Here is a 15,119-nt window from a genome sequence, read left to right on the forward strand (position 1 = left end):
GTGAAAGCTAATGTGTTGTGTCATTACCGCAGGATGGCAAAGTGCTGTGCAGCTCTAAATGAGCTCTGGCTAAACAAGGAGGGAGACCAAACAGGTGGCTCATTGACTGACTCTCAGGCTGCAGAGGAGAACAGCCTCCGGACTTCAGTAAAAAGGACTTTTTCTCTGGGTGTTTCCAGGAGTGACGGGGAGGCAGAGACAAAGGAGTGTGAAGCAGAGTGAGAGCTGTGGTGAACCGGCTGGAACCAAACCCCAACCCGAGGGAACCGCAGGCAAACGAGCTGCAGTGAGTGAGCGGCAGCCACAACAGTTTTCACACTCGCACACAAACACGCAGACGTAAGAGGACGTTAAACTGTGGCTTTGTGGTCGTTGTGTCGCTGCAGCTCTGCACTGAAGCCAAACTCCAACAGAAAGCCGCTGCCCAGATGACTGGAGATCTGTGCTGTGACGGCGTGCTGCTGCACATAATGCCAAGAGAACAGAGTGAAATGGAGCACTGAAAGGAACCCAGGCTGTCGCACTAATGGATGCAACCCATATGTTTTGAGTCTGCTTAAAAGCCCGGGAAAGTGATTGAAAAGCAGTTTGACATCTGTTATGCTGTTTGCTGCTGCTGCTCCGCCGCTCTCCGAGGCCCCTGCACCGTGATGATCACTTTCATTATGACTGAAGCTCCTTCTTCAAGTGATTTATCTGATCACAACAGCCTGATTCTGTCACTGCTTGTCTTCTGAAATGCTTCTTGATTTCCAGTCGTGTTTTACACGTCTCATCACTGTTCAAACCCTTTTATCAGCTCCTTACATCCCGCGTTGTTACCCAGCGTCTCCACCTCCAGGTACATCATTAAAATCCTGCTTACTCATGAATGCATCAGCAACAAGAGGAGTGCTCCCCAGTGCAGTGCAGATCTCCACCAGGCGGCTAAACGGCCACCTGAGCTGATCGCAGCCAACATGGACGACTCCTGTGATATGGGTACAATATAATCATGAGGATGAATGTATTTTTAATTCAAAACTAAAGTATGGTCTTAAATCTTTAATCCATGCTGTTTATAAAATGACTTCATTATATGAACTTTGTCTGCAGGCTGCAGCACAACAAAGACTAAACAGACCAAAAAAATAAAGCACTTAACTTCCTCACCTACTTACTCAACAAAATCTGCTAAACTACCAGTCCGAGCAGGCAAAACACGACGCTACAGAAACCCTCCTGCTGTGGTATGACATCAAGCCGCAGATGGAGCGAAACCAGGTCACAGCTGGACAGTGGAGAGCTTCGCCTGGTGGCATCATCCCCAACACCTCCCTTACAGTCAAAATGGTTCAGATCACAAATGGATGTGTGGATTTATTCATCTCGTATTGTGTCTAACTTTAGTGGATCATAACACATCTGATGTGTGATTAATCTGCAGATTCTCCAATTCAAAACGAGACCAAACTTTTCGATGCATGTCAGTTTTTGTGCCACGACAAAGGTCAAAGTGTGTCCTGTAACAGACAGTAAGGTTTGCTGTCTTTAGCCGAGACCATTTCTGGGGCCAGTTGGAGCTCCGGACACACAGCGACAAGGCCGACTGCTGCGCCACCTGTGTCTTGGCCAAAAATTTAACTTCAACACACCACAAACACTGCAGCCAACGTCAACTAGCAGGTGTGTATGCCTGAGAGGAAACAACTCTCCGCACCAGCAGGGGGTGGTCGTCTGTAATCACCATTAAAAATGGAAAACAGGACAGATTGAAGACACTAGTTAGCCAGTTAGCCTGATGGTTAAAGAACAGGTGATATTTACTGTGTGCTAGTGAACAATAACACAAACAATAAGGAACCTGAAAAATAGTCTGAACTCATATAAAAAGTGTTTGGATCTCACGCCCTCTTGACTTTAGTCATTTCCTGACTTCCGTTTCACTTCTTGTGCACCAAGTTGAACGGCCAATCAGAGTGATTTTTGATCTGATTCTCTGATGCCGAATCGGATCAAAAAGCCAACAAGGGCCGACAGTGTGGGACACACGGCAAAAACTATGGCGACAGACGCTCACTGACGGCCCAGCACTGACTGACTGTTGGCTCGGAGTGTCAGTGAGGAGGAGGAGTCAGTGACGGTATGAAACATTCAATAACTCAGACGTTTCAACAATTGTGAATCACCAAAACCACAAGAGGTCCAAAAGCATGCAGTCGTACGTGTGCACAGAAAATATAAGGCTGATTTGTCACATGCACACGCACACACACGACCAAACCCATGATCCACGCTCAGGGCTGCAGGAGATAATAATAATCCTACAATATGTCTCTTTATACATCACATCCAAAAGAACGTTTAGCTGAGTATTGTTACATCACAGCGTTCTTAGTTTCATTTAAAGAATAAGGTGGTGACACTATACATTTTACTTATCGTCAAGAAAACACCAATAATGAATGTATCGTCATAGTGTGTGTGTGTGTGTGTGTGTGTGCGTGTGTGCAGAGCCTGATGTATCTTACTCCAGTCTGAGCCATCAGGCTGAACTGTCGTCCAAACACTATTAAAAACACATCAGAGCTCCTCACTGTTGCTCTGGCTGTTCCTTTATTACCATGAACACACACTGTAGTTTATTTTGAGTCGATCCCACACACACACACACACACACACACACACACACACACACACACACACACACACACATTGTCCTGCTGCAAGAAACACTCATCAGAGCACCAAATGTGGAATGAGACACAGCTGAGAATAGTCCCAAACTAATTCACTGTTTCCTTCTGTCTGAGGAGCGTTTACAGAGAGCAGCTGATTCAGGAAACTAAAGAGGAAACTTTGTGTGTTCAGTAGGATCCAGAGGGCCGAGGGCCTCAGACAGGGCACAGGGGACAGGGGACAGGGGACAGGGGTGGGCTGACACAGTGTTAGTTCTGGTCTTTTCTTAAGATGTGTTGACACCAAGACAGTCCCCAGTCAGACAGTTTCCCACAGCAGCTTTTGGTTGTTAGAACTAAACGATCTGTCACACTGCTGCACACAGACCTGTTGTCAGAGAAACATGTTGTATGTTTCACATGTATCATGTCAACATTTATTAAGAGACATCGTATATGAGCTGACTTTGTCATCAGGAGGTGGAGGGGACAGTGTGACGCCTGCCAAGCTGCAGATCTCTGTTCAACACCAACAAACAACAAAATCTGTTGTTTTTTAGCCGGTCGCTGAGTTTCCAGTGACTTGAGGCTCAAAAAGCTTTTTTTTCTTCGTCGAGACGTTTCTGCTCTTCCTGCCGAGAACGTGCAACAAAAACCAGGATCTTATTCTGGTGGTGGCTGTGCATTAATGTACTCTTTATTTATTTGTTTAATTTCCTTTCTGTTGTTTTCAAATGTTATTAATATGATTGTAATTTTAATCTCTCTTGGAAATACGTTGCTCAAACGGAAGACGTTACAGGTGAAAACATCAACTTTGAGATTTTGGGCAATTTTCCTTCCAAAACGTGTCCTCTTTCAGACGAGGTCAGGGGTCACCAACATGCAGCTCAGGGCTCACATGCAGAAGCTGCTGCTGATTCCAAATCCACATGAGAAAATGTCTCCGAGGAAAACAGAGAATTTCAAAGTGAGCGTACAGATTTGTTTGCTGTCACCACCAACGCTGCAAAGTTGAATTACCAAATAATCCTAACCGTTCCAGTGCAGAGCAGCTGCTTTGTTGTAAAACATAAAACATTCTCATTTAGATCTATCAGGAATGTTTACAGGCTAATTTAGATTAAACAGGCTGAGCTGACGCCGTGTATTAACAGATTTTTTAAAATCCTGTTTTTAGGCCAAACATATATACATATATATATATATATATATATATATATATATATATTTAGTATAGCTTTGTGATCCCTGGTCTAGGGGAAAGAGAAGCTCCAAAATACACAGTTGGTGTTTATTTTTGTTCAGATTTCTGTTCTGGAAATGTACACAAAATGTGCATATTTCATTAGATAATGCATCATTTGCATATTTAAAGTTTCAGAAAACTTGTGAGACAGAAAATAATTGTCTTAATATCAGTAAACACCTGGAGAAGTTTGATGGTGATATCTTATATTTAAAAGTTCTACCTTATTCCCCTGCAGTGTTATTTCTGCTCTAAAAAGGTTTGGATTTTACAACACATATCTTTAAAGGCCATTTTATCAAAACAAGTCTTTTCTTACACTCTGAGGCAGAAATCTTCGCTTCAGCAGCTCTTACATAAACCAGACTTTACATGTTATTCCTCTCTATACTCTGAAGGTTTTCACAGAGGGATTTGTTCATATATCATTCACTGCCTCATTTAAAGAACATTTTATTCTTAAAAACATGGCGATGGACATTTTTAATGGCTGTTTACAGTATTTTCTGATTTGTAAAGTGATAAAAAGAAAAACCTTTGACTCTGATATGTGAAGACAATGAAACAAGGATTTTGAACCTGATTTCCATTCTGGACATGTCTGCAATTTAGTGCATATTTAATCAGATAATAAAATATCTTCTATACAAAAAACAATTGTCTTCATGTAAGTAATCAGCTTTGGAAGTCTCATGGTGATGTCTGTTTTATATCCATGTCATATAAACTGATGTGACAGAACACAGACATCAGCACAGAGTGAGTCCAGCTGAAAGCCCGGCTTCTTACTTGATGTGCCTAACCTCATTTTATGTGAAAAAGGAACAGCTCAGGCTACATTAAGGCCAATGTTTCAACCTGGGTGAATACCTGCAGCGCAGCAGAAAAGCAAAAAGGGCTCACTCAGCAGAGCTGCACGGCTGCAGGGACCAGAAATTGAACCGAGGCTGCCAGGATTATCCGCACATATTTTTACTCTGCACAACAATACGCCAGCAGAAGCAACAGCTTTGGCCCAAAACAGTCACATCCAGAGGCAGACTGAGTCAGCAGCACCGCGGCTAAACAATAAAGCCACACCACAGGTTCAGGAGGTTGCACAGAGAGCCAGGTGTTAGATCTGAGCCACTGTAAAGAAGTGCACAGTTCACAGAGTATAAAAACACTGTGAAGCGTCTGAAAGAGAAACTTTGATCACTGGAGTATTTTTGCGTCTGAGTCTGACTTGACCTATTTTCACAGTATTTCTAATCAAACACAAACTGACCCTAAGAGAGGGAGACCAGACAAAGTGCACACAGTGGGTTAAATTTAAAGTAAATATGTGTGACAGGAATGATAAGAGTGCTGGTACACAAGCAGCAGATTCTGTCAAACTGTATTCAGATCAGGCCCCGTCTTCCACCGGGGGCCCGCAGTTCATTTCAAGGTAGATTTGATGTCAGCAAGTTGATACGACGGGGAAGCGAATGCTGTGTAAAATCAGAAATATTGCACAGTTATGTGGCTGCTTCAGCTGGCTGCCCAGCATATCATTTATCTCCCACGTCGAGTCTGATCTCACCTGGAGTCAGACGCGTATTTTTCATGGATTGGAGGGATTTTCAGATCCCTGAGGAGGTTTGTGCACATCAGGCTGCGTGTGTGTGTGTGTGTGTGTGTGTGTGTGTGTCAGAGTGAGTTTGAAATGCATGGAAAGGTCTGACGATACTAAGTGAGCATAAGGCTCCTTATTAGAGCTGCAGCTAATAATTATTTAACCTAATAATCAGCCTGAAGTCCTGATTTGTTTCATGTCATCATTCAGTCTGACATCATCTGAAGCAGAGCTCTTTTTTTGTTTCGCCCTAAATTCATTTTCACTTGACACAAAAGTTAAGAGCTGCCTGGGGCAATAATTTGTTTTTTTTTTTTTACAAAAACCTACAAAAAAGAAATATGATGATTTCAGAAATGTTTTTTTAAGCAACTTCTCACATTCTCACTTTTTTTCCCCGTTTTGTTTGTTTTGTTTTTTAGGTCTTTATATCGGTGCAGCTGTGGCTAAGAGGTACAGCGGGTCGTCCACTAATCAGAATATCAGTTTGATCCCTGCCTCCTCCAGTCTGCTGGATCCTTGGGCAAGATACTGAACCCCCAAAAGTGTGCGATCACACGTGCGTGGTTACTGAGGAGCAGGTGGCATCATGTATGGTAGCTTCAGCCACCAGTGTGTCAATGTGTGTGTGTGTGTGTGTGTGTGAATGTGTGAACGTGACATGTAGTATAAAAGCGCATTGAGTGGTCAGAAGACTTGTAAGGTCTGATACAATGCAGTCCATTTACCATTTACTAGGGGTGTGAATCTCTAGGCACCTCACGATTCGATTCAATTCCGATTCTGAGGGCAACGATTTCGATTATAAAACGATTCTCGATTCTTAAACGAGCCAGTAAGAAAATTTACACTAGATACTGAAAAACATTATTGTAATAAAGTTGGGAATATATGTCCAGTGCATACAAACTGTATCACTTGCTATGGTTGAGATGACGACACTCCACCAGTCTCCTCCTCACCCACAAATCTCATCAGGACTCTGCTGTCCCTCGTCGACCTCCTCGACATTTCTCCTCCAGTATTTACAAAACTATAACTGACTATAACTATCTATGAACTATAAAAACACCAACTATGGTGAAAACATGACAAAAACACGGCATAAAAAAACTCAAAAGCTCTCAAAAAAACAAAATACTAAATGTTATTTACAATGAACGCCACCAAAACGCCGCTAAATCACTCCAACTTGCACTCTCCTTGTCAGCTGTCACTCTCCTCCTGCTGTGCTTCCCTCCCCTCCTCCACAGGTAATGACGTCACCACCGTAATCACTTATATCAGAATCTGCTGGAATTACATCGATAGCGTGAATTGTTGAAGAGTTACAGTAATTTGAAAAATAAATCTAAAAATAAAATGAAAATCGATTATGTGAGTTTTCCACCTCGATGCTCGCATCATTCAACACAGAATTTCGATGCATCTAAAAATCATTTTTTCCCCATCTCTACTAGTTACCATATCATTCTGTAGCTGTCCAGTGGTATTCTTTATGGATTCAAATCCCAAAACTCCAATTTTGGTTAAAGTGTATATTTTAGCTGTGGACGTCACGTTATTTTGTTTCTGAAAGTCTCACAGAAACACAAACAGACTAAACAGTGGAGGCCGGGGTCGACCTGCAACTCCTGTGTGATGTGAGGTACAATTACTGATTCTGTTAGTGGAGTTTGGTGACAGTGAGGAGGGCAAAGATCACAGCTTCTGTGCCCCGTCAGGACAGGCACTCTGATGGCGAGGTAAAGCAGTGAAATCATGTTAATACAGTGCACGTTTAAACTGATGCAGATTATTTTAGCTGACCCTTTTTTAAAGAGGCTATAAAACGTTTTGCTGCGGCTCCCGTTCACAGCCACCAGACTCCTTTGACAGAAACAGTAATTTTACATCACAGAACACAGGGACTTAGCTGAACTACTGCTGCCTCCCATCAGGTTAAGTAGTGACTGTTGGAGCCGAACTAACCACAGCTGTTATGTTATACTGTTTAGCTTCTGTGTACTCCTGTCTGCTCTCCACCCTGGGAGCGTGTTCACCTCCATTTACTGCAGGTAATACACTGACTGTAGACGTATAAATGTGTTTATAAGTAAAATGCAGTCTTATATGGACTCTTAGCCTGTCTTCATCTGGTTAAATAAAAGTTTAACATTAAGAAAACAGCGCCATCTTCCACCTGCAGGCTCAACTCTTCCAAGCAAACACTTTCCTCCGTCTCCATGTTTATTGTCAGCGAACAGTAAGTGTCTGAGGGGCGTTCCCATTTGACAAACACGTAAAAGAACTCAGGCTGATCCAAACTTTGGCAGTTTTGCCTCATAAATGATAAATCACTGTTCATAACTGTGTCATTTTTTTTTTTTACTGCTAATCAATTAACAGGACCAGTTGTTGCACTCCTCCTCCTCCTCCTCCTCCTCCTCCTCCTCCCCACCCGACCTCTCAGATACAAGGCCCTCTCAGCTGGAGTGAAGTGGTGGGGTCGGTGCAGTCCCCCAGCAATAGATAAGGAGCTCATAATTAGTTAGTAATGGCAGGTTAGACACCTCAGCAGGAGAATCTCTCTCTGCTGCTCCAAGCCCACGACAGGAGGACCCTGCCAATAAGGGCCCGGAGTTAATTAAAAGACCTGGCCGTGCTTGGAGGTCTTAAGTGTCCTTATTCTGATGGAATGTGAAAACCCTCGTCTACATAACGGCCCGCCTGGCTGCGCTCGCCTGGCTCCGCTCGCCGCCGCTGCTGCTGCACATCTCAATAAAATTACAGCTGAATCATTTCCTTCTTTATTTCATTCCTCTCCGTCTCCTCCTCTACTCTCCAGTTGGGCTGAGTGATTATTTCTGTCACTGACTGATCTGATGCATGTTATTATTTCTATCCATTGATTGATTTAAGGGGCACTACACCAATTAGAAATGTCTCAATCAGTTTATGAGAAGAACTGCTCTGTGAAAACAGTCGTATAATATCTGCTCTGGCTCCATACAAGCTCTCTATGGCGGCTTCTTCCTTCTGTGACCATCTGAAACTACAAGCAGAGGAGGTGGACACATGCACTGTGAACCCCAGTTTGCTCTCTCAGCTTAAACTTTCAAAACTTTGAGTTTAGCACAACACAGAAACATAAAAGCTTTGAGTTCGGCAGACACAAAATAAATGTGTCACATGACTCTTGTCCGACAGGAAGTTTATGTCAGTGTACCAACTATTATGCTGTTGTTTGAACATTTAATTCTGTCACATGAACATAAACATTTTAACACATTTTAATTTAATTGAAATAGTTAAGTGTACAATGATAGTGCTCTTTATTGACCTTAAACTAATTAGGTGAGATCGGATTTAACTCAGAACTTTTATGACATTTTAACAATCTGTAGACTTTGCATTAAATGTTGTGTCATGGATGGATTGGGGTTCACAGTTTGGGCATTACTCATGTTTTATCAGGTCTTTTCTTGGGAATGAGACGTCGTCCAGTTGCCATGGTGACCACAGAAGATGTTCTTCCCCAGGACGCCCAGAGGATGAGGGGGATTTTTATGCGTGTAAAGTTACGTGGGCGATATCTATCGCTTAGCAAATGACAAAGTGAATGAAGAGCTGACTAAAACAAAGTGCATCTTCTCATCCTATCACTGAGAGGAGAGCTGGTTAGCAGTTAGCACAAATACACTGCTGAGGTGCTTTGATGACAGAGAGTGTGTGTGTGTGTAGCTGTAGGGGCAGATATTGATTACAAAGTGCTTCAAACAAACTATAAAGCTGTTAACTCAGATTATTATCTGGATCATTTTAAAATCAATTCTATATCTTTTAGTGTGACTTTTCTATAAACGGCTATTAAAATAAACAGAATCATTTCCTCAACATTTTAATGGTGTTTTTATGACACCAGTAACGACTATAGATGATATTAAAGTAAAGAAATGACTGAGAGAAAATATTCTAAAGGTTTCCAAAGATATTTTCCTTCTGTTAATGTCTTGTTGTTAATTTGCTTTTTCTGTAGGATCTTGTTTTTATGTAAGTTTACACTGAGGCCACACTGTCAACCCCAATTCACTTAACTTAAATCTTTTTTTGGAAACAGCTTCACTCAAAACTTTTAGTTTAGTGTGACAGAAACAAAAAAGTTTTGAGTTCACCAGACACAAAAGTAAAGACAGCCTGTCCCCTGCTGCTTCTTCATCTTTCCTTAAAAACTGCGACCAAACATTATTGAGGTGTGACACTAAACTGGCGGACTAGGTGGACCTTTAATTGTAAATGGTTATCAAAAATATTTCCAGAACCATAGGCGACATCTATAAAGTGCTTCTGGGTCAGGTTAAGTGTAATTAAACCTCAAAGATCTTTAATTTACAATGAGACAAAGAAAAGCAGTGAAGTCTCTCAATCTGACAAGATGAAACAAACTTTTGATTGTTGATTAGAATTTTAGTTTTTTCTGTACAACTGTTTCACCATAACATGCCACCCTGGTCATTTTTAAAGCATCAATGAATATATGAAAAGGCTAAGAGAGGGAGGGAGGACAGTGTTGAGACATGTCCCACATCCTGAGCAGACAGAGACGATAAGGACTCTGTTCCAACTCTGCTTTACAGCCCTAACTCCTGGGAGCAGCTGTGAGCCTGTTCAATTTAGGCCAGACAGATGGAGACAGTGTTTGTGGTGATTGCATTAACATATCCAACCCCGATGAGGGAGGCGGTTTTGGAGGGAGGACCGATGAGCCGCTTCAGCAAAGAAGGGCAAGGAAGGAGGAGACAAAAGGACGACGGACAAAAGCTCGGCGCTCGCTGATTTTTCTCATTACCTCTTCTCATTCCCTCCCACTCTTGTTTCTCTCTCACTCTTTATCCCCCCGGCTTTTCTTTCCCTTTGTCGTTGTACGGCTCCTCACTCTCTCCTCCGCTCTATCTCTAAAGATGGCTGCAGGCTGATGGAGAGCAGCCATGTGCCGCTGAATGCAGGGAGCTTACCAGGTGAGAGAGCAGAAGGTGAGAGGCAGGATTCAACTCCCCCCGACAGAACAGAGAACACATCTGAATACCAACAAACACACTCAGACACACAGCAGACATGAACACACACATGGTACGGTCCAACACAACAGCGTTCACCAACAACTCGTAATACTCTCACATGAATCAGACTCAGATGACTTAAGATTCCAGATTAAATATCCAGTGAGCCAAAATGCCTTGTTGATGCCAGAGGTCAGAGGAGAATGGCCAGACTGGTTCAAGATGATAGAAAGGCAACAGGAAGTCAAATAAGCACTGGTTCCAACCAAGGTGTGCAGAAGAGCATCTCTGAAGCAACAACACCTTGTCCAACCTTGAAGCAGATGGGCTACAGCAGCAGAAGACCACACCAGGTGCCACTCCTGTCAGCTAACAACAGGAAACTGAGGCTACAATTCACACGGGTTTTCTCACCAAAACTGGACAATAGAAGATTGGAAAAACCACATTCAGATGGAAGCATGGATCCATCCTGCCTTGTATCAACGCTTCAGGCTGCTGCTGCTGCTGGTGGTGTAATGGTGTGGGGGAGATTTTCTTAGTACCAACTGAGCATGGTTTAAACACCACAGCCTACCTGAGTATTGTTGCTGAGCGTGTCCATCCCTTTATGACCACAGTGTACCCATCTTCTGATGGCTACTTCCAGCAGGATAACGCACCATGTCACAAAGCTCACATCATCTCAAACATGACAATGACTTCACTGTACTCCAATGGCCTCCACAGTCACCTGATCTCAGTCCAATAGAGCACCTTTGGGATGTGCTGGAACGGGAGATTCTCATCATGGATGTGCAGCCGACGAATCCGAACCAAAGAGGGCAGGCGTAAAGGCACCATTCGTATCACTACCTTCACATTTAACAACGATGTTCTCGTCATCTTTCCTCCTGCCGACATCAAAGTAAGGGAAGTACTTCAAAAGTATTTATGAAAGGACCATCTTTCCAGCTGTGAAACACTTCTTTAACATATTCTTATTCCCTAAAGGATGAACTGTTCACTACCGCTCATGATATAAAAGTGTTGGTACTGAACACGTTTATATTACTTTGCTTTCTGTCTCAGGTCAGAGAGTTTTGGAGACCTGATGCTTCATCCAGATAAAAGTTCACCAAAGTAATGACCAGTATTCCTTCTGGGAGCACAAATATTTACACAGATCTCGTGGCAATCTGCTGACTGATTATTAAAACCAGTATCTGTGTTGACATCTTGCTCTGGATTATTGTGTTGGACCGACTGAGCAAACTGAGAGAGAGATGCAGCCGCTCTCTCGTCATGCAAACGTTGTGCTGCAATTAGACTTTTACTGAACATAAAAAGCATAACAAGGGCCATAATGTGCACACTCTGGCCCTCAGTGTTTCCTCTCTGTAATGAAGTGTGTGACACCCCCACCTGGAGCAATCAAACACCAGAGGGAGTGTGAGTCAGTGTGTATTTCCAGCTCGGCTGAGAGCTGCATGCATCCACACTGATCATTAGCAGCAGCAGGGAGGCTCTAAACGCTGGGAAATTGTCTCTGTGTAAAGGTGGGAGAGTGTCGGAGCACCAAACTTTATGAAGTGATGAAATCTGAGGGCTAAATAAAAAGGAGATCAAGTGTTGTGGTGTGTGTGTGTGTGTGTGTGTGTGTGTGTGTGTCACATTAATATTCTTGTTGGTGTTGAAGGGCTCTTTAGCACGGCTGCAGCTTGTTTTTGTAGAGTTGTTCATCCTTTCTACTCGACAGCGAGGGCAGTGCTGAGGATAATGTACAGATAAGAAGAAGATCACAGTCATTTTATCGTCCCGATGCTTCTCTGATCGTCCTGTTCAAACCAAAGCTCGTATTAAATATAACAAACACATAACAGAGGCTGAATGTCGGAGTCAAGATGAACCGTTCTCAAACTAATTCCACCTTCAGTCCTCAATTTGTTTTCATCACACACACACTCGGCTAATTCAGATGATAAATGTCAGAAAACTTTTTTTATTTCTAGTTGAAGTATTGCTTCTGCTTTATTTTATTGAATTAAGGCACAACTGGAGGACACAGACACTGTATCAGGTTACTACTCATGTTTATTGAGATTAATCATCTGCTCTCAGCTGTTTAACGTCTTCCACTCTGCCACGACACCAGCGATCGTCCTCAGCCGATATTACTATCTTTCAGAAGCTGAAGTGGGCGGAGCTTTAAAGCTCCAGTGAACATGTCTGTATCATATGAAACTCTGGGTTCTATGGTTTTCCAAGAGTCTCTCCTTTGCAGACGTACCTACTTTTTGGATAAACACCATGCTGTTTCGGGACCTTGGTCTATGACAGCTCTGCCTCCTGACAGGATGAGATCATATCCTGGTGTCGGACAAGGTGTCGAACATCACGTCACTCCCGTACATATCCCACTCAAGGGTTAAAGAGAGTCAGAGGCGTCTCCAGCATCTTGTCCTGATTTGAAAGTGGCATTTCCAGGGACGTGATGCTGGTGTCCTCCAATCTTGGGGCGGCTAGAAGGTCGCTGAGCTCTGATGTGTTCAAGCTGCCTCGCACCTGGTCATTAATGTCTGTGCCTAAACAGGCAGCTGTGTCGCCAGAGCACATCTCAATACAGTGGCTGAGCATCGTCACAGACAAAGAGTCGTCTCTTTCAGTCCAAGTGCTGTAAGAAAGAGTCCACAGGACCCGGGTCCCTGAACACTCTTTAATTTGCATGAAGTGGGTCTGACTGGAAAGTTGAGACTCTCGTGGATTCAATAAGCGCGACTGTATTCATGCGTGAGGATGCTGGTCCCCATAGTAACCACTTTTCTTTAAACGAACATCACTGTGTAAAATGACCTATAGTGACCTCTGGGATGAAACTTCAAAACCGCAAACTAGAGACCAGATACATTCAGAGGACATGTGGCTATCAAAGGTATACGGACAATAACATCATCATCATCCTCACTGTGACCTCGTCACATGTCCACGTTTGGTCATGGACTTTCCACGTCCACATATGACGTCCAAGGTACCCTGGGTGTGTTGGTTGTTGACGTTCTGGGACGCCGTGTCAACTTCGGCCTGTTACATGCATTGTCTGTTTTGGTTATGTTTAGCCAACACACACACACACACACACACACACACACACACACGGTTGGGTTTAGGAAAAAAAAACAGGGTTTGGCTTTACAATCTTACAGGAAGTGAACACCGGCCTCCTGGGTGAAAGTCTTGGTTGTTGGACCCATCCACCCCCCTCCTGCCCGCCCTACTTGGACCACTGCAGCCTTAACTTTCGTTGTTGTCTCGCCCTGTTTCCTGCTGACGCCACCGGCCACCATCAAATCAAATAACAGTGACAGGCCACATATCATACCAACGTGAGAGGACAGCTTTTTTTGCTGGTGTGTGACGCCAGAAGTCGCTGACCAAGCACCAGTATTCAATGACTTCAGAGAGAGGCTGGGTTGACAATAAGGGGGTTACTCTCCAATCAATCCCTGAAAATCAAATTCTCAAAATGTCAAAAGTTTCTGATACCAAATCACAGCATTTTTTTCTCCGGTGTTCCTCGAGCTCTTGGTGTCTTAATGTGGGATTCATTCGTTCATTCATCTTCTAACCGCTTCATCCTCTTGAGGGTCGCGGGGGGGCTGGAGCCTATCCCAGCTGACACTGGGTGAGAGGCAGGGTTCACCCTGGACAGGTCACCAGACTATCACAGGGCTGACACATAGAGACAGACAACCATTCACACTCACATTCACACCTACGGACAATTTAGAGTCACCAATTAACCTGCATGTCTTTGGACTGTGGGAGGAAGCTGGAGTGCCCGGAGAGAACCCACGCTGACACGGGGAGAACATGCAAACTCCGCACAGAAGGGCTCCCACGCCCGGGATCGAACCGGCAACCCTCTTGCTGTGAGGCGAGAGTGCTAACCACCACACCACCGTGCCGCCCTTTAATGTGGGATTTTGGAGGGATTTTGTTTTACCATTTTTATCACTTCTCATACTGATTAATCCTAAAATTTAGCACTTTCAAATGGTATTAACACAAAAACTGCTGAGGCATAACTGATCATGAGATCGGTCATCATATATTTCCATCATAATATTACACTGTGATGTCCTAAACCCCTGTAAACTCTAAACTTTAAATAGGCACCAAACCAAAACAATGATTTTGACATATTTATGACAAGAACTTGACACAGCACTGAGCTGCATCTCAAATTCATCTTCAGGTTCCCAGGTTTTAGATGGAGTACATCACTTCTATGTGACATACACTGTTGACCTGCTGTCTCCACCTACAGATCCCCTGTCCCCTCGGAAGAAGATAAAATGGGTCCATGTTTGGGGGAGTCGGGGTGACAGAGGTTAAGAAAGTATGCAGTTACAGACGTGGGGAATGTAAAGGACAAAGTGAGTTACTAAGCTTTTAATAAATGTACTGCTCCCAGAGGAGAAATAATAAAGGTGACAGTGGAGCTGTGTGAATGAGTGATACTTGTGAGTAATGAACAAGGTGTTGACTAATCATTTCAGTGTGCCTGTACAGATTTAATAAACTGTGGAGGGATCTGT

The 15,119-nt window shown here is 43.4% G+C and overlaps 1 protein-coding gene across 5 annotated transcripts in view; it reads right to left on the reverse strand.

Moving 5' to 3' along the window:
- The window catches only part of sema5ba (sema domain, seven thrombospondin repeats (type 1 and type 1-like), transmembrane domain (TM) and short cytoplasmic domain, (semaphorin) 5Ba), a 265,659-nt gene that overhangs the window by 59,921 nt on the left and 190,619 nt on the right, over positions 1 to 15,119 (reverse strand). The window lies entirely within an intron of this gene.

This window comes from Epinephelus fuscoguttatus, linkage group LG13 (genome assembly GCF_011397635.1).
Source record: "Epinephelus fuscoguttatus linkage group LG13, E.fuscoguttatus.final_Chr_v1".
Taxonomy (NCBI): Eukaryota; Metazoa; Chordata; class Actinopteri; order Perciformes; family Serranidae; genus Epinephelus; species Epinephelus fuscoguttatus.